Source organism: Chlorocebus sabaeus, chromosome 26, assembly GCF_047675955.1.
Source record: "Chlorocebus sabaeus isolate Y175 chromosome 26, mChlSab1.0.hap1, whole genome shotgun sequence".
Taxonomy (NCBI): domain Eukaryota; kingdom Metazoa; phylum Chordata; class Mammalia; order Primates; family Cercopithecidae; genus Chlorocebus; species Chlorocebus sabaeus.
The window spans coordinates 32,956,620-32,977,421 of NC_132929.1; the positions used below are offsets into that span (position 1 = coordinate 32,956,620).

General features: G+C 44.9%; 1 protein-coding gene and 1 pseudogene across 3 annotated transcripts in view; one reads left to right on the top strand and one right to left on the bottom strand.

The window, feature by feature from the left end:
- The window catches only part of CGNL1 (cingulin like 1), a 174,778-nt gene that overhangs the window by 23,145 nt on the left and 130,831 nt on the right, over positions 1-20,802 (top strand). The gene's annotated exons all lie outside the window — the stretch shown is intronic.
- LOC119628172 (U6 spliceosomal RNA) lies at positions 7,961-8,060 on the bottom strand (annotated as a pseudogene).

Consider the following 20,802-nt stretch of genomic DNA (forward strand, 5'->3'; position numbering starts at 1 on the left):
AGCCCGTGTAGCTGCAGGGGGAAGTGAACAGGGGATGGTAGACTGAGGTCAAAAAGCCCTGGAGTCTGTGGCATTTGTAAACCATTGCTGGCCTTGAAGCAGGGAGCCAATGTTGCTATGAAGCAGTCAACACGGTTCTCCTCCACCATCAGCCTGTGACCCACAGGGGACCCGCAGGCCTTTGTGGAGGCTGCCTCCATTTGGTGGAGTGGCAGTGTTGCAGAAAATGGTATTACTGACTCCTGAATTAGGATGCTTCCGATCCTAACTCTCTCAGTATCTCGTCTTGCGAATTACTAAGACCAGGTCCTTAAGATGTCTTACTTATTTTTTGATGTACATTTTATACATTAACTTTTATAGTGCTTCATAAGCTATTTTTTAAGTTATAAAAGTAATAGAATCACTTTACAGAAACCAGAAAAAGGAGAAAAACCCCCCACAATAATTTTATTATTTAATTTTTTCCCATAGTTTTAATTGTGGGGTATAGATTATTTTATGTTATTCCTGTGTCCTTTGACATGTCACGAGCCTTTTTTTCTTGATTATGTAGTCTTTATCACTATTTTATTATTTGTAGAATATGAAGTGGAACACCTTGTACTACTTAAATTTCTTTCTTTCTTTTCCTTTTTCTTTTTTTTTTTTTTTTGAGATGGAGTCTTGCTCTGTCGCCCAGGCTGGAGTACAATGGTGTGGTCTCGGCTCACTGCAATCTCTGCCTCCTGAGTTCAAGCCATTTTCCTGTCTCAGCCTCCCAAGTAGCTGGGATTACAGGTGTGTGCCACCACGCCTGGCTAATTTTTGTGTTTTTAGTAGAGACGGGGTTTCACCATGTTGGTCAGGCTGGTCTTGAACTCCTGACCTCAAGATCTGCCTGCCTCGGACTCCCAAAATGCTGGAATTACAGGCGTGAGCCACCGCACCCAGCACCATTTAAATTTCAATCTTTTTTTCACTTGTAATTGTAATGATTAAAAAAAAAAAAAAGATGCTTATTGTAAAGCATTTGGAAAATACAGAAAAGTGTAAGATGAAAATTAAAAACTTTTCAGTTCTATCATGAAGATAAACACATGTTAATATTTGGGTATATTTCCTCTTTCCCCTCTGCTTTTATTTACACGTGTGTGTGTGTGTGTGTGTGTATATATGTGTATGCATATATATACACATATATATACATATATATATGTGTGTATATATATACACACATATATATATGCTTTTCTTTCCTTTTTTGTTCTTTGAATGCAAATTGGGGTTGTTTCCTGCAAGCAAGTTACTGTTAATGGGGATTTTGGATGGCCATATAATGAAATAGGAAAACGATGAATGGAAGCCCAGGAAGAAAGACTAAGTGGTATTATAGTTTGTATTATATCGCCATTTTCCTGTTCTATTTGGAGGAAGAGGGAAAGGGGAAAGGAAGCCAGTTCTTATTGTGTGCCTGCCATGCACCTGGTCCTGCAGTGCTGGGAAGTACTGTGTGCTCCGGCTCCCAGAGAAGCAAACGCTGGCACCGTGGGAAAGTGGGACCCTCATGGCAGCGTGTTGTTTGAAAAACCAGTCTTTCAAACGTAATAACTGAGCATGTTGGAAAACCAGGCTGGAGTCATGGTGTAAACTGAGTTTACTCAAACCGGCAGGTTGTTGTGAAGGTACATATACCTCTATTGTTTTAACCCACTTGAAGATTAACATGTGGGAACAGCATTTTGAATAGAGAACACAGTACTTTATCATTTGGTGCAGAGGCCTTGTATTTTTAACAAAAATTGCCTCAAAGTTTCCTCCAAATGCATTAAGTCCATGTTTTTGTTGTTTAACCATGAATATTTTTAAAAAATTTATTAGTTTGAAAATCCACGCCCTTTAAATTTTATTTTTGCTCTCACAAATTCTTCTTTCCTTTTATTTTTAGTTGGCACATAATCGTACCTACTTATGGGATAATAAAGTGATATTTTGATACATGTATACAGTGTGTGATGATCATTAATAGAGGATTGGCTAAATTAGGATTTATATAAAGTGCTCAGAGGGGTGGAGGAAGCAGTAAGATAGAAGGTGGGTTTTTTAGGGAAGTCTTTTAGGGTGAATTATATATTCATCACCTCAAACATTTTTCAGTCCTTTGCATTGCGAACATTTGAAATCTATCTTCTAGCTATTTGAAAATGTGCAATAAATTATTAACTTGTTTCTCCTATCTAGCTGTAACTTTGTTCACCAACTTCTTCCTATCCTCCCCTCTTCCCTACCTTTCCTAGCCTCTAATAACTATGATTCCACACTCTACTTCTTTAATATGTAATTGAATCCCCAAATTCTAATTGTAGTCCATGTTTGAATACTCTGTATTATTGGTCACAATTTTGGTTGATTAGTTTTTGAAAAGTAGAATCTTGTTTTTTGAAGCCATGCTTAATCACCTGAAGACCCAGGTCATCTATAGTTTTGTTTTTTTTTTTGCTAACAAAATTCTGTATGGGGAAAATAGGAAAAAAAAATACACAAGGAAGACACAAGAAATGGACAGTGCTACAATTCTGATTTTACATCTTCATGACAATGAGTAAAGATCTCTGAGTTTTGTCTTCAGAGCGGAGTATGGAATCTGACCATTGAGGATTGCAGGCCGAGTGCAGGGGCTCATGCCTGTAATCCTAGCACTTTAGGAGGGGAGCCTCCAGCACTGAGGCTGGAGGATTGCTTGAGCTCAGGAGTTTGAGACCAGCCTGGGCAACATGGTGAGACCCCATCTCTATGAAAACTTAGACCCTAAATAAAACTCACTATTTTCATTCTTATTAATCTTGTTTGTTATTGGAGATATCCTTAGAGGCTCTAGGTATGTAAGTCTCCTTGTTCCTACACTATATAGCTGTAGAAATTGCTGTATTTCTAATACCTTTTTTTTTTTTTTAAAATGGGGTCTCACTCTGTCACCAAAGTGGGAGTGCAGTGGCATAATCATAGCTAACTGCAGCTTCAAACTCCTGGGCTCAAGCGATCTTCCTACCTCAGCCTCTCCAGTAGTTGGGAGTACAGGTGTGCACCATCATGCCTAGCCAAGTTTTAAATTTTTTGTTTGTAGAGATGGGGGTCTTGCTATATTGGCCAGGCTGGTCTTGAACTCCTGACCTCAGGCCCGTCTCGGCCTCTCAAAGTGCTGGGATTATAGGCGTGAGCCATTGCACCCAGCCTCTTCTCATTCTTATGACTGCCTATTGTGGTTCTTTTGTCACGTTCTGTAACTGATACTGTTAGTAGCTCCTGCTTTTGTTGCTTCTGCTTGGCTTTGGGCTAAGGATTGTAACTTCCATCTGTGTTAAGTTGTGTGTGAAGGAAGCTGAGTTTGGATTGTGTTTTTTGCTGGGTGCTGTGCTTGAGACAGCTTGTTGCGGAAAAAGAAAATGGTGGGCTTCGCAGCACACACAGTTTTGGATGCTCAAAGCCCATTTGAGCTTCCAGTCACTTTTTTTCTGTCTTATTATAAAAATAATACATGTTTGTGCGGGCATAGTGGGTCACACCTGTAATCTCAGCATTTTGGGAGGCCAAGGCGGGCGGATCATCTGAGGTCGGGAGTTGGAGACCAGCCTTGCTAACCTGGTGAAACCCTGTCTCTCCTAAAAATACAAAAATTAGCCAGATGTGGTGGTGCCTGCCTGTATTCCCAGCTACTTGGGAGGCTGAGGCAGGGGAATCCCTTGAACTTAGGAGCTAGAGGTTGTAGTGACCCAGGATTGCACCACTGTACTCTAGCCTAGGCGACAGAGTGAGACTCTGTCTCAAATTAAAAAAAAAAATGCCTGTTTGCAATGAAAATTGAAGCATTACAGAAATATGTTATTTAAATGAAAGGTACTCTGTTTTATCATCTCTAGTCATAACTACTCTTTAAGGATTTGATAAGCTTTTTTAGATTTTTCTGTAACTTTATATTATTTTAGAGAGATGGGGTTACTCTGTTATTTTGGTACTGATTTTTGTATTTTTAACAATATATTTGGATACTTTCTATGGCTGTGTATATAAATTTTTGTTGGTTGTTTTTAATAGCTTCCTGGTGTTCCCTGGTATAGATATATCATAATTTAGCCAATCTTCTATTAATGGATATTTGGACTCTTATAAATAAGTATTTGTACCTATGATGTGTGTATATAATTCTTCTGGTCGGAGTTAATTACTGGAAGTAGAATTGGATGATGTATACCTTGAGCCACCATGCCCAGCTGCCTTTTTCTTTTCTAAATGCAGAATTTTAGGCCTCAACTCCAAACCACGCATCAGAATTTCCAAGAATGGGTCTCAGGGATGTGAATTTTTAAAAAGTTCCCAAGTGATTCTGCTGGCGCCCCAGTTCTAGCATGCCTAAGACATTTTCTTACCACCTCGAATGTTCAGTTCAAAGGTGGATGGTTCTGGAAAATTGTTCAAAACGGCTTCAACCTGATGAAGTGTTTAGTTGTCCTTGAAGAATAATTTGATTTGAGCCTTCATCCTTTAATAACTATCCTTTTTTCTACTACCAATTCTTCTGAACTTAGTAGCGCTCCAAATTGGCTCATTCTCAAATTCCCTTATTACGCATTTTGTGGTAATTTTATATCCGGTGCCTGTTTCTCCTCTTCTTCTTCAGTACCCAAAAGCTTGATTTTTTTTGGAGGATGTACAGTGTGCCACGCCAAAAGACAGTATTTCCAAGCCTCCTCTTCTCCTGTTCATGGGCTAGTGAGTTAAGCTCTAGTAAGTAAAATGCGAATGCTTGTGGAAAGGTTCCAGGGACTGACTTGTAAAGGGCAATACCCTTTTTCTTTTTCTCTGTCCTTCTACATATTGCTTGGAACATGGACACAATGGCTGAAGTCCAGCAGCCATCTTGGATTGTGAGGTCACCATGAAGATGGAAGCCATGTGATATGGCTTGGGCGTTTTGTCCCCTGTAAATCTCATGTTGAATTGTAATCCCCCATGTTGAGGTGGGGCCTGGTGGGAGGTGTTTGGGTCATGGGAGTAGATCCCTCATGAATGGCTGGGTGCCTTCCCCGTGGTGAGTGAGTGAGTTCTTGTTCTATTTCATGTGAGAGCCAGTTGCTTAAAAGAGTCTGGCACCTCTGTTGCTCCTGCTCTTGCCATGTGGCATGCCTGTTCCCTTTTTACCTTCTGCCATGAGTGAAAGCTTCCTGAGGCCTCACTAGAAGCTGAGCAGATGCTGGTACCATGCTTGTACAGCCTGCAGAACCGTGAGCCAAATAAACCTCTTTTCTTTATAAATTACCCAGCCTCAGGTATTCCTTTACAGCAATGCCAAATGGACTAGCACACCATGCTCTAAGTAAGTAGGGCATAAAGAAAGGAGCCTGGATCCCTAATGACCGCAGAGCCATGATCCCAACCCTGGACTGCTTGCCTCCACACTTCTATCTTATTGGTTAAGCCAAAATTATTTTGGGTTTCCATTACATGCAGCAGAACCTAACCCAATGAATACCCCTGCTCTCTGTTGGTTTCACAGTGTGTCTCCAACACCATCTTGAAGGTGCAGTGACTTGCACATAGTAGGTGCTTGGTAAGTGTTTGACAATTTAAGTACCCAATGGCATTGAGGTAAAGAGTTCAAAGGCTTTGACTGCTCTGACCTCTGCCCTTTTCTGCCTTAGATTAAGTTACTCATGGGGACCTTTTGTTTTTTGCCATCTCACCCCCAGGAAGGTATTTCCCAGCCCTCAGTGCAGGGGTTTAGGGCTACAGGCTTGAATCATTTTGACAAGACAGCAGGCAGAAGACATCGGAGATTCTAACTGCATACATGCATTATTTCAAATGAAAATATAAGGGGTGGGCACTTTTCTGAATCTTCTAGAGAAATTGGAGGTGGTGGTTCAAATGATGTCAGAAAAGGCCACCATCGAATCCTTTGCTATCATTTGGAGGCTGTACTTTCCACAGTGCTTGCCAGGACTTGATGTCAGGGAAGTCTTTCAAGGAGCCTTGATTGCCAGCTATTGATGAAGGGGTCTGTCTGCTCAGTGGCAACCTCCATGGTGGTCTTGGCCAGACCAGCCTGCCCCTGACTCATGCTGAGCTTTGTCAGCCAGGTTGAAACGCCCCTCTTTGGGGCCCAGGACAACGTTAGAGAAGCAACATTCCTGGAAGCATTTGGGCCAAGACTCTGCCGCTAAGAAAATGATATTGTTTTTGCAAGCATGGAAGTGTGTTTAAAATGCTTTCCCCGCCCCCACCAACAGTAAAGTTCCATGCAAAGAAATATGAGGTTAAAAACCACCTCCCAAACCCAGAAAACAGAATGCAAAACCTGGGAGGCGAATTAACTCTTTACTGATGCCAAGGAGTTTATTTCAAAACAGGATTCATTGCCTACAGGGATTTGGAGTCTGCCCTCCTGTGTGTCCACTGAGAGCAATGGGCAGAGGCTGACCCGCAGCCCTTTGTGGGGAAAAGTAAATTCCATGGCAGACCTCAGTGGCTGAAGACTCTTTGCTTTTCCTGGAAATAATTAGAAAAATACGTACTCTTTGAAAGGCAACATCTGGCTGGCTGGAGGCAGGCTGGAAAATACTCAATCTAAATAGATGGAGGTGACATTGTGCAGAAGGAAAGAAACATCCCGGGGGAGTGTCCAGTGGGTTTTAATGGCTGTGTTTAGAGAGGCACCCCTGCTCTGTCCCAGGGCTGGCTGCTTCCCTGGATCTGGATCTGGGGGTTGCCTCTGCCTTTTAGAGGACAGATGCACAGCCCCAGAGCCCGGTTACCTCCTCTGACCCCCTCCAAGCCTTCCACAGAGGAAAGGGGCCTCCCATAGCACCAGCTGATGCCCAGAGCCAAGAGTTTGCTGCCCAGGGAGTACCCTGGGCTAGTGCTGGGTGTCAGACTTGACTTTCCATTTACTTCCAGTGCAACTCAAGGTGTTGATTGTGACTGCTGGAACTGTCTTTTCCTTCTCAGCCCTTTCTCAAGGCTGCCTGTGTGCTTGTTCTTATTAACCAAGCCCAGAAGCCAGGGACCTGGAAGCCTGGCAGTATTTCCAGGAGAGTAGCTTATTTCTCTCACTTGCTTCTCCCTCCTGAGCTTGGAAGGGCCCAGCTTTGGACTTCTTGAAACACCAGGGCAAATTCTCCCCCCTCTTTCAATTTACATCTACCTGCTGGTGAAAAAAGCAGAACAACATCTTCCTGGATTTATGAATGTTCGGGGTTTTTAAAATGTTTTATAGCATGTAAGATATTTTCAAGTGAAGAATGCAGTTCTAATAAATTCAATGAACCTGTCACGGGTTTTCTGAAACCAAGTTTCTATGAAAAACTATGGTGATGGCATGTTGAAGGTGCTTATTGAAAAATATGGGTCCTTGTAGTGAACATTTTTGCAAAGGGTGCATCTTCACACAGAAATACTTTCACTAGCAGCTTTGTTTAGTTATTCTGCAGCTACTTGACTGTGGGTTCCCAGAGAGCCCTGAGGCAACCTTTATAAAAGGCTTAGGTTTGACTTCCCTTTGGTCAGTTCAGCTTTTGCGCACCCTAAGAAGGCTCAGAGAACACCAAATTTCTTCCAAGTAAAGAGGCCGTGGAGTAAATCTTTGGAGGATCTCAAGAGGGGCAGCCTGCTTTTGAACAGTCATTAGCCTAATGTGGGTAAATCCCTATTAATCATGTTGAGAGGGGACTTGGTAATCAAGTTCGTGTGGAATTGGGAGATTAAAAGGGCTGGGAGTCCTTGGAGCTGTAAGACCCCTGAAGCTCCAGCTCTGCTACTTGCTTGCTGTATAATCTTGGGTAAGAAATCACTTGACCTTTCTGAGCCTTGATTTCCTTGATTTCTTTGCTTGTAAAATGGGAATGCTAATCATTGCACACCATACTGTCTTTCTATGTGAATTAACAAAGTCACATTTGTATTGGTGCTTTTTTTTCATTTCTTTTCTTGAAATATGAGATGCTTCATGAATTTGCATGTCATCTTTGTGCAAGGGACATGCTAATCTCTGCTGTTTTAATTTTAGTGTATGTGCTGCTGAAGTGTGCCTGTATTGGTGCTTTCTAAACTGTAAAGTGCTGTGTACACATTAGGCATTAAGATGATGGCTGCCTTTTTCACTTCACCCGCCCCATTGCCTCCATTGTCGATGATGACATCAACATCACTGTTTCCCTACTCTGGATGGGGGCTGCTTTCTGTCTCACACTCTGAATCGGGTGTCTGATTCCTCCCATCACTCTGGCGTTGGGCTACCCTTAGGTGCTGCTCCCGATTTGGGAGCTGTGTGTGACCTTTGCTTTTTCCGGCCTTCAGGTAAGATTTTTCTTTCTTTCTTTTTTTTTACTTTGAGACAGAGTCTCGCTCTGTTGCCCAGGCTGGAGTGCAGTGGCACGATCTCGGCTCACTGCAAGCTCCGTCTCCCGGTTCACGCCATTCTCCTGACTCAACCTCCCAAGTAGCTGGGACTACAGGCGCCCGCCACCACACCCGGCTAATTTTTTGTATTTTTAGTACAGACGGGGTTTCACCATGTGAGCCAGGATGGTTTTGATCTCCTGACCTCGTGATTCACCCGCCTCAGCCTCCCAAAGAGCTGGGATTACAGGCATGAGCCACCGTGCCCGGCCAGATTTTCTCTTTTCAAATCTTTCTGCTATGATACTGTCTAGATTCCTGAATTTCTGTGACATTCTTTGATCTGTCATTTGCAATCTCCAGCTCTTTCCTACCTTTCAGTGCTGTGCGGTGAGCTTGGTGAGTGGGGAGCAGAGAGGGACTGCGGACCCTGAGAAGGCAGTTCACTCATAGGGCTCTTTCTGTGCCTTCTAATGTCCTCCTCCCTCAGCCCAGACGCTGAGCCTTTCCCCAGGGCTCTAAGAAGACAGGAACACTCGTAGAAGCTATGGACCTTTTATTTCTTTTTTTTTTTTTTTTTTAACTTAGTGGGCCTACAACTTACGTTTAATACAAATGAATGCTTTTTATTCACTTAATACCAAGTGCCCCCTGTGGGCCAGGCCCTACTTTCACCCTAAGGACACAGCACGAAGCAAAGCAGAGGCAGAGAAAATCCCACTAAACACACAGGCGAGGTGCATCAGTGGGAGATGAGTGCTAAGAGGAAGAGTGTGGCCAGATGAGCTGGAAGGTGCGGATGGGGCGGAGAGAATCCTACCTGTTGGCAAGGCCTTTTCTACGAAGTGGTCCAGGAGGATTTCTCTGATAAGCAACACGAGGCTGAGACCTGAAGGAGCCTCCAGAGCATGGCTGCCTGGGGGAAGGGCATGGGGAAGATAGGACAGGGATGCTGAAGGCCCTAAGGCATGAGGTGTAAGGGCAGGAGGCTTCTCTGTGTGTTCTGGTAACAGCAAGGAAGCCAGAATAGCTAGAGGAGGGAATGAGGATGGGGGTTCTAAGAGAAGGAGGGCAAAGCATGCTGGACTTTGCAGGCTGGCCTAAGAGTTTTCTTCTGATGGGAGGTAGAAGCCAATTAAGGGTTCTGAGAAGGGTGGAGGTGAGTGGCTCAGCTAGGAGCCTAGTGAAGTGGCCTAGAACTTTCTGTGGAATTTATTCTGCAATCCTGCGAAGTGGCAGTGGCATGGTAACATGGAAGAAAGAGTAGGGTAAGTGGTAGTGACTGAGTTCTGAGATGGGAATGAAAGCCTGGAGTGAGTGTCTCAGGAAACCAGACGCCGGCATGGCCTAGAGGGTCCTCATCTCAAAACTGTGTTTAAAAATGGCAAACACATGAGAGCATGGTAATCAAACTTACGTAAGTACTGTACAAATCCAAAAAATTTTTAGCGAGTATACTGAATTAATTGCCAGTGATCACTAGTGCTGGGCTCTGAATGCAATCTGAAATAAAATTTTTTTTTCCTGAATGTATTTATCAAAATACTGAGTGCTTACCAAATACTAGTGTTTACTGTACTAGTTGACCTGTACAATCAGTTTAAGTTAAGTAAGCTAACTTAAATTTATGACTATTATCTTATTCCTGATCTATTCACAGGTCACTTGGAAGGTTGGGCCATCTGTTCTTTTGGCATGAGTTTTCCCTCTGATAGGGATAGAGTTGGTAACTGTTGAATCATCTGATTATTGCAGACAGACGTCCTGTCACTAGCCTCTGCTGTTAGGAGGTGGGCTTCCTGAATGGCTTTCTGTATACACGAAGAATTTCAAGACCTTCCGTTAAGGCGGTCAGAGCTAAGTTTTAGCATTTACAAGAGGTCTTGGCTGACTTGCTATAACTTACAGCAACCTGATGTTTGGACACCTTTTCCTTTCTTTTTTTTTTTTTGAGACGGAGTCTCGCTCTGTTGCCCAGGCTGGAGTGCAATGGCGCGATCTCCGCTCACTGCAAGCTCCGCCTCCCGGGTTCACGCCATTCTCCTGCCTCAGCCTTCCCAGTAGCTGGGACTACAGGGGCCCGCCACCACGCCTGGCTAATTTTTTTTGTATTTTTAGTAGAGATGGGGTTTCACCGTGTTAGCCAGGATGGTCTCGATCTCCTGACCTCGTGATCCGCCCGCCTCAGCCTCCCAAAGTGCTGGGATTACAGGCGTGAGCCACCACGCCCGGCCTCCTTTCTTTGTTTTTAGTAAATATGATGAGAAAAAAGACTCCTCATCTGTCTTGTTTTGTGAATTACTTCTATTCTTACTCAAAAATATGTTTAAAGAAATAATTGTGAAAAAATAGATTTTGCCAGGCACAGTGGCTCATGCTTATAATTCCTGCAGTTTGGGAGGATGAGAGGGGAGGACTGCTTGAGACCAGGAGTTTGAGACCAGCCTGGGCAGCAGAGTGACACCCTGTCTCAACGACAACAAAAAAATAAAAATAGCAAGGTGTGGGATGCATGCTTGTAGTCTCAGCTACTTGGGAGGCCGAGGCAGGAGGGTCGCTTGACCTTGGGAAATTGAGGCTGCAGTGAACTGTGATTGTGCCACCATACTACTTCAGCCTGGGCGACACAGTGAGACCCTGTCTCAGAAAAAAGGCAGGGTGGTGGGGCTTGACAATTTGTTCCATATCTGAAAGTATTAGAAAAAATTACTCTAAAATTTTTTTTTTTTTTTTTTTGAGATAGAGTTTCACTCGTGTTGCCCAGGCTGGAGTGTAGTGGCATGATCTTGGCTCGCTGCAACCTCCACCTTTTGGGTGCAAGTGATTCTCCTGCCTCCACCTCCTCAGTAGCTGGGATTACAGGCGCCCACACCACGCCCAGCTAATCTTTGTATTTTTAGTAGAGACGAGGTTTCACCATGTTGGCCAGGCTGGTCTCAAACTCCTGACCTCAGGTGAACCACCCACCTCAGCCATGCCCAGCAGAAAAAATTACTCTCTTTGGTAATTGCAAAATATGTGGAGGTGAGAGGGTGCAGTGGAAGTCAGGAGTTAAGTGACCTGACTAAATATCTGTGTCCTGCTGAAATCTTGCAGAAAGTAGGATGCTTAGGAAGAAAGTTGTCTATCCCACGAAGCCATTTCCCATAAACAGCTGAAAGCAGAGCACACCGTTGTGTTTATTTGGATAACAGGAAAACAGAGTTAGGTTTCTCAGGGGCTCCAGACCTCAAGGATGATGAACACACACATTCATACGCAGAAGTCACTTCCTTTGATAGACATCCTTATCTTGAATGCCTCACTCAGAGATGAATCTTTCCGCAAATGTGCACTGCCCAGGTAAGCCTTTTGGAATCGAAGAATCAATTATTCAAGAATGTGACTTTTAAGCCCCAAAGCAAAGTTTGGACAGTTTTCCCAGAGCCAAACCTCTGGATATTAGTGCACTTTTCTGGGATAACATAATTTAATTTAATTTTAGTTTAGTGTTTTTTAGAGATGAGGTCTCCCTGTGTTGCCCAGGCTGGTCTTAAACTCCTGGCCTCAAGCAGTCTTCCCACCTTGGCCTCCCGAGTAGCTGGGACTACAGGCTTGCACATGCACCCAGTTCATTAGTGTTTTTTTTTTTTTTTTTTTTCATCAATCAGTGCAGGGGTTCATAGACACCCTCTTTATAAAGAGGTATGCTCTTGAAATTGCCTTTAGGCCAGACCCAGTGGCTCATGCCTGTAATCCCAGCACTTTGGGAGGCTGAGGCAGGTGGATGGATCACTTGAGGTCAGGAGTTAATGACCAGCCTGGCCAACATGGTGAAACCTTGTCTCTACTAAAAATACAAAAAAATTAGCTGGGTGTGGTGGTGCGTGCCTGTAATCCCAGCTACTTGGGACGCTGAGGCAGGAGAATTGCTTGAACTTGGGAGGTAGAGGTTGCAGTGAGCCAAGATGGTGCCACTGCACTCCAGCCTGGGCGAAACAGTGAGACTCTCTCTCTCTCTCTCTCTCTCTCACACACACACACACACACACACACAACCTTTTGACTTCCTACCCTCAGGCATGTGTGCATTCATTGAGGACATTAGGAACTAACCATCACGGAGATTAAGGGTGCACTCAGCCTTCCAGGAGCTCGCCATCTGTAGTGTGCTAGTTGATAAGGGACAATCTTGGTGTTTGGTTGGGCTGAGGCCAGCACTAGGGGTGTGTGTGTGTGTGTGTGTGTGTGCACGCGCGCATGTGTGTGCTGAGGGAACAAAAGGTCTGAAATCTAGTCCAGGGGAGAGTCAGCAAGGTAAGGCCTGAGGAAAGTGAGCTGGCAAACTCAGGAAGCAGAGGGGCTCCGTGCATTTGGAGACGTGTGAGTAGGTGCAGAGCATGCACAGGGGAGGCACGTGGGCTGGAGACGTCCGGGGCCTGGTCTTGAATTCCATGCTGAGGAGCTTGTGTTTTTATCCTGAAAGCAAAAGAAGAAAGAAACCACTGAGTACTTTTTAGGCTGAAGTACAAATTTGAAAAGATCACAGTGGCCATGGGGAGAATGGGTTGGAGGAAAACAAGCCTGAAGGCTGAGGGTCAACTTAGAAAGCCAAGGCTGTAATCCAGTGGAGATATGCATATCGCTGTAATTAGGGCCGTGGTGTGGGGTGGAGAAGTATGGCTGAGAGGTTTCAGGAGGCAGGATCAACAGGAAGCATTCACTAACTGATGTGGTGTGAAAGGCAGAGGGAGAAGGTAGGATGCCTGCAGGTCCTCAGAGGGCATGGAGTTGACTGTGATTCCATGTACCATGTAAGTCAGGAGCTCTTAGGAAGAGTCAAGTGGGCCTGGGACTGTTAGGACTTTTAGACATTTGGAAGCTGCTAAAACAAGAGTAGAAGTTCTAAGTTGAGTCTAACCACAGAGGAGTTCTTACAAGCAAAAAGTAGAGAAATAAGTCCAATGAAACTGCTGCTTGGTTTGAAAAGTCAAGCGGGAAGGGAATGATGAACAGGAATTTCTCTGCAGAGCGTCTTCATCTGATGCCTAGTGTGAGGACCTCGCCCTTTCTGAGCCTGACAGATGGCAACCATCCTTCCATTCTGGAAGATTAAAGGCAGAAGCCGTTAGCCCAGAAGGTACTTCAACTGAGATGGTTTGGGGTCCTGACCAGTGAGAACTCACCACTTCGAGGAAGTGGAATCCTGTCTTAGTTGAGGGGATCATTTGCAGCGTGAGGACCAGGCTGGAGGTAGCCTGGTCTAGGAAAGGAGGCAAAAGAGGACTGTGCAGTGAGACAGACTTCGTCAGGATCCCAGGTCTGTCAGCTGTCAGCTTCACAATCGAATTACTTAAAGTCCTTGTCCTTCAGTTTTCTCATTTTACATGTCATTAAGAAGATTAAATGTGAACCTAGGCAAAGTGCACAAAACAGTGCCTGACTCATGATAGCTCCTCAGTAAACCCTAGTTCCTTAGTTGATATGGAGGATGGTTTATACCGCTGTTGGGCTTTATTTCCTACCCTTGGCCTTCTGACCTAAATGAGGCTTGATCCCTAGGACTGATTGCCATCTTCTCTCCCCTCTTCTACTCCATGTCGCTGGCTACGTCAGCAGATGGTAGAGTGTTCTGGAAGCCTTCCCATCACCACCTCTCTCTAGGCAGGCATTTTGACTGTCTGTGTGGTCCCAACATGTGTACACGTGTGGAGTGGGGAGGGAGGAGTGAGTATGAAGAGGTCCAGTAACAACAATTGAGAGAAAGAACAAATAAATTCGATCTACAATATCTGAGGCTATATTATCGGCTACACTGGTTTTTCAAAATGCTGAACTTCTACCTCTTAATTCTCTCATGGCTTATAGGGAGTGCCCTTCAAATCTTCTATTAATCAAGATGGATTTGTGTTGCTTTAGCTTCTTTTCTCTCTTGCTGAAAAATAAAATGCAATCCTTAATAAGAGACTGAAGTTCGTCACGTTTGTATCTTGTCAGATTCAGTGACAAATCGGAGAAAAGTCCGATTTGCTTGAAAACAAGATAATAAATATGTGGTGTTGGTGTTTTCATACAAGAATCTGAAGATACGCTGTAACAGCTTAGAGAACATAATTGTTCCTGTACCACAAAGACCACATTTTTTAAAAAAGAACTTTTGAAGGGTCTTACTAAAATTTATTACATTTATACCATGTTGGATGGTGATATTGGCCATGTTTTCTTAATATCCGAATATGACTAAAGAGTGTCATATGTTGGACTCCATCCATAGACACAGAGGCTTCCCTGACATGAGCCAGTCTCAGAGTTTTTCTTTTTAGAATACGAGCTTATTTTCTCCGGAATCATCACAGCTGTCTAGAGCCTTCCTGTTCCACTTTTCTTGGATTCACTGCTGGCTTGGTATTTGTTCACTTGGACGTTCTCTTGTATACCAACCGTGCTCTCTCTGGGGAGTCGAAACCAGATCTGGTTGTCCTTGTCCTAAGGGAACTTGCTGTTTAGCTCTTCTGATATTTGTGCCATGCACTGTCTAGATCCCACTAGTTTTCTTCTTCTTCCTCCTCCTCCTCCTCCTCCTCCTCTTCTTCTTCTCCTCCTCCTCCTCCCCCTCCCCTCTCCTCCTCCCCATCCCCCTCTTCTCCTCCTCCTCCTCCTTATTATTCTTCTCCTCCTTCACCTCCTCCTCCTCCTCCTCCTTCTCCTCCTCCTCTTCCTTCTTCTTCTGAGACAGAGCCTTGCTGTGTCACCGAGGCTGGAGTGCAATGGCGCAGTCTCAGCTCACTGCAACCTCCACCTACCGGGTTCAAGCAATTCTCATGCTTCAGCCTCCCGAATATCTGGGATTACAGGCACCCGCCCTCATGCCAGGCTAGTTTTTTGTATTTTTAGTAGAGATAGGGTTTCACCATTTTGGCCAGGCTGGTCTCGAACTTTTGACTTCAGGTGATCCACCCACCTCGGCCTCCCAGAGTGCTGGGATTACAGGCGTGAGCCACCATACCTGGCCCAGATCTCACTAGTTTTTTTTTTTTTTTTTTTTTTTTTTCGTTCTCTTTTGATGTGGAGAATTCCATTGACCTTTGGCTCAGCTGCTGTATAGAGCTTCTTGATATCTTACAAAACTTCGCTGAGAGCCTTGGTGCTGTCTTCCACCCCTTTCCTGGTCCTGAAAGGTTTCTTATTTTAAACAAGAGCATCAAATACTTCTTGGAAAATTCCATCAGCGCTCATATTTTCTGTGTTGGCTGTCGATTATCTAGCATTCAAAGCCCTGCTAACATTCAGAGCCTCCTGTTGTGTGACATTCCCAGGTTTCCTTTTGGGACAGGTTTGGGTTGACTTCCTTCCTCTGCCAAGAGGGCAACCAGCTGATGACAGTTTGGAGAGTTTGTATTGGCATCAGATGGGTGTTGGTGATGTGCCTGAAAGTCACTCCTGAGATTCTCGTTTATTTCTGGCCCAGGCTGGAGTTTCATAGGCTGTGGATGTTAGTGGGTGGCCCGAACCACCCTCATCCTAGCTGCAGACGGAGGCAGCTTCACTCCACAGGGAACCTTTTGTCCTCAAGACCTTTTCTGTACAGATAAAACATGGATAAGATCTGGAGAAAATCCTTTGTTCTGTGGTTGCTCTGCATCCTCTTTTCTCTTAAATGCTGTTCCTCACTGTGCTCCCCTCTGGCCTCTTTGGTGTGATTATCTTGATGTTCTCTGTATCTGTTAAGGGATGATTGTTGACTGAGTAAATAGGAGACGGCATCTTTGATTCTCACATTTCCCAGGAACCTGGCTGATGCGGGACTCCTTTCTCAAACCTGCCTGTGAATGGACAGCCAGGCCCTGTTTGCCTTCCTCCAACTCATGGGGAACTCATTGTCTCCTGAAACAGCCTGGTTTATCTTGACGCATCTCTGTGAGAAAGCTAATTTCCCCCTTTCGATTGAAGTGGAGTTTGTGTCCCTGGCACCTCTACTCTGTGTTCGTTGTTCTAACCTGTGGAGTCACACAGACCACGTTTAATCTCCTTTTCACATGACAACCATTCTGGTATTCATGTGTGGTGAGAGTTGATCGTGCTTCCAGCTCTACTCCCCTCCTTCTGTACCCAGTGCCATCTCTTCGTATCTCAGTTTTTTTTTTTTCTTTTTGAGTTGGAATCTCACTCTGTCGCCCAGGCTGGAGTGCAGTGGTGTGATCTCGGCTCACTGCAACCTCCGCCTCCCAGGTTCAAGCGATTCTCCTGCTGCAGCCTCCTGAGTAGCTGGGATTACAGGTGTGTGCCACCACGCCCAGCTAATTTTTGTAGTTTTCGTAGAGATGGGGTTTCACCATGTTGACCAGGCTGGTCTTGAACTCCTGGCCCTGTGATCTGCCTACCTTGGCCTCCCAAAGTGCTTGGATTAGGGCGTGAGCCACCACACCTGGCTGCCTTCTTTTTCTTTTTCTTTCTTTCTTTCTTTCTTTCTTTCTTTTTTTTTTGAGACAGTGTCTTGCTCTGTGGCCTAGGCTGGAGTGCAGTGGCATGGTCAATCATGGCTCACTACAGCCACGACCTCCTGAGCTCAAGCCATCCTCCCAGCTCAGCCTCCTGAGTAGATGAGACTACAAGGTGTGCAACACCATCCCTGGCTAATGTTTGTATTTTTTGTAGAGACGGGGTTTTGCCCAGAGGTTGCCTAGGCTAGTCTGAAACTCTTGGGCTCAGGCGATCCATCTGCCTCGGCCTCCCAAAGTGTTGGGATTACAGGCATGAGCCACCGTACGTACACCGGCCAGCACCTCAGTGTGGAAACCATTCTTTCCTGGCCACTCTTTCTTTTCTCTCTTTTCTTTTAAAAAATTAACAGAAATTTTACTTAGAGGATACGCATAGCTAACTAGGTTTCTTCCTATACCCTCATTCAGTGAGAAAAAGTAGATCAGACACTTTCTGATCCCTCGTGACCTTTTTGACCACAATATTGCTGGGTAGATTTTTGTGGGGGTTCTCTACCATCGGGCCTGCTTGGCCACCACAGGGCACCTGCTTGGCCTTTTCACCCCCGAGTGTTGGCATCAGTTTTACAGGGAACTTTCTGTGGCTCTTTCAAGGAGATGCCTCCAGTGCCCCATTTGCAGTCACATGAGCTGTGTTTTAGTAGCCGGGGCTGTGGATCTCATGAAGTCACTTGTAATATTCTAACAGAAACGGAAAGTCTTAAAAAGCCTCAAGTGACTTGAAGGCACTATGTGAAGAGAAGGTTTACTCAAGTGATCTGGATGTAATATAATCTGGCTGCTGTTTTTTATAAACCAGACTCTTGCTGATCAGCCTCAAGCAGAGGGGCTGCCTATGTCAGCTGGGCAGGGAGCTGACAGCAGCACCAGCAGGTTCCCTTTGCTAAGGGGGCTGCTGGGCCGGTGGCCCTTCATCCTTCGGGCTCCCTGCATGTTCCTCGGAGGCTCTGAGGAAGGCAAACGGGACTGGCTGTCCATCACAGGCAGATTTGAAAAGGGAATCTAATGTCAGCCCGGCAATAAGGGCAGGTTTCTTGCAAATCCGAGAGTCAAGGATCCCGTCTCATATTTACTCAGTAACAGTCATCCCTTTATGTATACAGAGAAAATCAAGATAATCGCACCAAAGATAAGCACAGAGGTGAGTGCGGTGAGGAACAGTACTTAGGTGAAGAGACAGGCTTCTGAGACAGCTGCGTGGAGTTGTTCTGGGCTCAAGGGGAGTCTGCAGTGTGGTTAACTGCCCTGTCCTGTTGAAACTAGATGTATTGTTTCCAGAGGTCACCGTGGTGTTTGCCAATCATCTCACACCTTTTTAAAACCAAAACAACAATAACAACAACAAACAACAAACCAACAAAAACAACCCACCAAAACCAAGATTTGCTTTCACGTCTCATCCACCCTACAATCAAATGATTGGTTTCTTAGGCCCAGGTTAGGGTTAGGGGCTTTAGATTCTCCTTATTAAACCTCATTTTTGTTAGACTTGATCCATGATTCCAGCCTGCTCATCTGTTTGATTCCTAAAGTCTCATATATTGCATTGTCTATGTTTCCGAAATTCTAGTGGTTAAGGACACAGGCTTTGGAGGTGAGAGAGAATGGGCATAAATCCCATTCCACCATTAAGTGGTTGTGTGGTTTTGGGTAAAGGCACAGTGAAGAATCTTCTGGGGCGTTTGACAGAGCAGATGAGTGGTGTCTTATGGAACCCATGGCAGGAGGCAGCAGCGTTGGGAAGTTAGAACTGGGAAAGCTGAAAACAAATACATCTCCTTATCTCATCCCAGCTTCCATCTGAACATTTAAGTCCTTTTTCTTTCTTTCCTGGAGGCTGACTCTTCCATCTACATGATAGGCAGAACAGTGTATCTCCAAAGATGCCCACATCCTAATCCTGGAATCCGTGACTATGCCATCTTGCACAGCAAAAAGGATATGCTTAATTTAAGGACCTTGAGCTGGGGAGATAATCCTGGATTATTTAGGATAATCACAAGAGTCCTTATATGGGAGAGAGGGAGGCAGGAAAGTTGGAATCCGAGAAGGAGATGTGATAACAGAAGCAAAACCAGAGAAGATGCTACGCTGCTGGCGTTGAAGATGGAGGAAGGGACCAAGAGCTGAGAAATGCAGGTGGCCTCCAGAAGCAGGAAGAAGCAAGGAGACAGAGTCTCCCTAAAATCAGGAATGCAGCCCTGTTGCCCCTTGATTATTTGTATCATTTTAAGCCACTAAATTACAAAAAGATTCCTTCCCTTAAAGCCTTCCAGATTCTACCCACCCTCTTGCAGTAATGAGTTCTCCAGCTATCTCTGAGCCCCATTTGGAGGTGGGGTTGTTCCTGCCTTCATGCATTCTCCATCACTCTTGTCTCCCTCAGTGCCTGGCACAGGCCCAATGTAGAGCATGCTCTTGGTAAATGTCTGTGGAACCAAAGACCCCAAGGGAAAGCTGATGATGCCTTTCAGAAATCCAGCTGCATGATCACGGTTCTTTGGGCTCCTTCTGTAGTAGCCCTGCCAGAAAACAGAACAAGGTTAGTCTCTCCTGATTTTCTCCCAGTGAACATCCAGTGGGATTAGTGATGGTGGCTGCTTCCCTGAGTGTCCCTTCGCCGGCTGTGGGATCCCTGCTCTGGAGCCTCTGTGTTGTGAGTGCACCTGCTCTCTGAGACTGAGCTACTGTTGTCTCTGTAGTCCTCACATATCAGAGATTAGATTGAAAAAACCCACAGAAATATGGACTTGATGCCTTCTAGTTCTTGAGTGTACTGCAATTGAAAAGGTACTTCCACATTCCTGATCTCTTTTAGTCCCCGTGTTAGCCCCTTGAAGCAGCCACCCCCTCTTTGATTTGCTCAGCTTTTTTTCTTTTTCAATGGTAAGGATGAGAGTAACAATTTCCAAGCTCTTTACATGTGGGGTTGGAAACCGACCATTCTCTTTTTTTTGTTCAGAGTTGCGGGATGGTAACTTGCTCTCACTGCTTGTTTAGGCAGAAGATGTTTCTGTTCCCAGTGCTGTTGGAACCCCAACTCACCACCTCTTCAAAGTCATCAGGAATACACTCATTTTCCTCTAGGAGCCCTGGCTAGACCTTTGCATCCTGCTCTTCCTTCTACTTAAGCCAGCATCCTCTCATGACCCCTCTATCCCTGCTGTTAAGATAGCCTTCTTGGTGTCTGGGCCTACAGCTGCCTGCAGCCATCTTGCTTCTGTGCTCCAGGAAAGCCTACAGACTGGCACACTGCTCTCAGAAGGCACTTGGTATCACAGTGTCCTGGGAGCTTGTCTCTACTGCTGGGGTTCACACACAGATACTCAGTCATTGCTGGAGGGTTGGTTACCTGGAAACCACATCCTCAGCCTCCTTTCTCTTCATAATCCTCTGTAGGTGGTCCCCAACCTACAAACCAGATGAGTTCTAAAAGCTTATTTTGCAATTAATTGATTGTTTGGAGTTAGGATGCATCTTCCTGAGGCTTCAGTGTCATAAATGGTGGTTAGGTTCCAGGCCCCCAACCAACATCTATTCCAGAGTTCAGCTACAATAGTAGCTGTGGTATAGCTGAACTCTGGAGTCATGAAGAGAATGGTCTTTGGACTCAGACAGGCCTTGATGACTTCTGGTTCTGCTCTATCTGGTGACCTTGGGCAAGTGATTTAACCACTGAGCCTCAGTTGCTTCACCTGCAAAACGGTGATAATTAATACTTACTTGGCAGGGTTGCTGAATAGTGCATATAAGGTGCTTAACATAGTACTTAGCACTTGGTAAATGCACAATGAATGCTCAGTATTATTTATTACTGCACCATTACATACCTAGTTTGTTTAATAGCACCAAATACCTAATCATTGTTTATACTGCCCTTTCTCCCTCCCTTCCCCTCCCTTCCCCTCCTTTCCTCTCCTCTTTTTTCTTTCTTCTTTTTTTGTTCTTACTT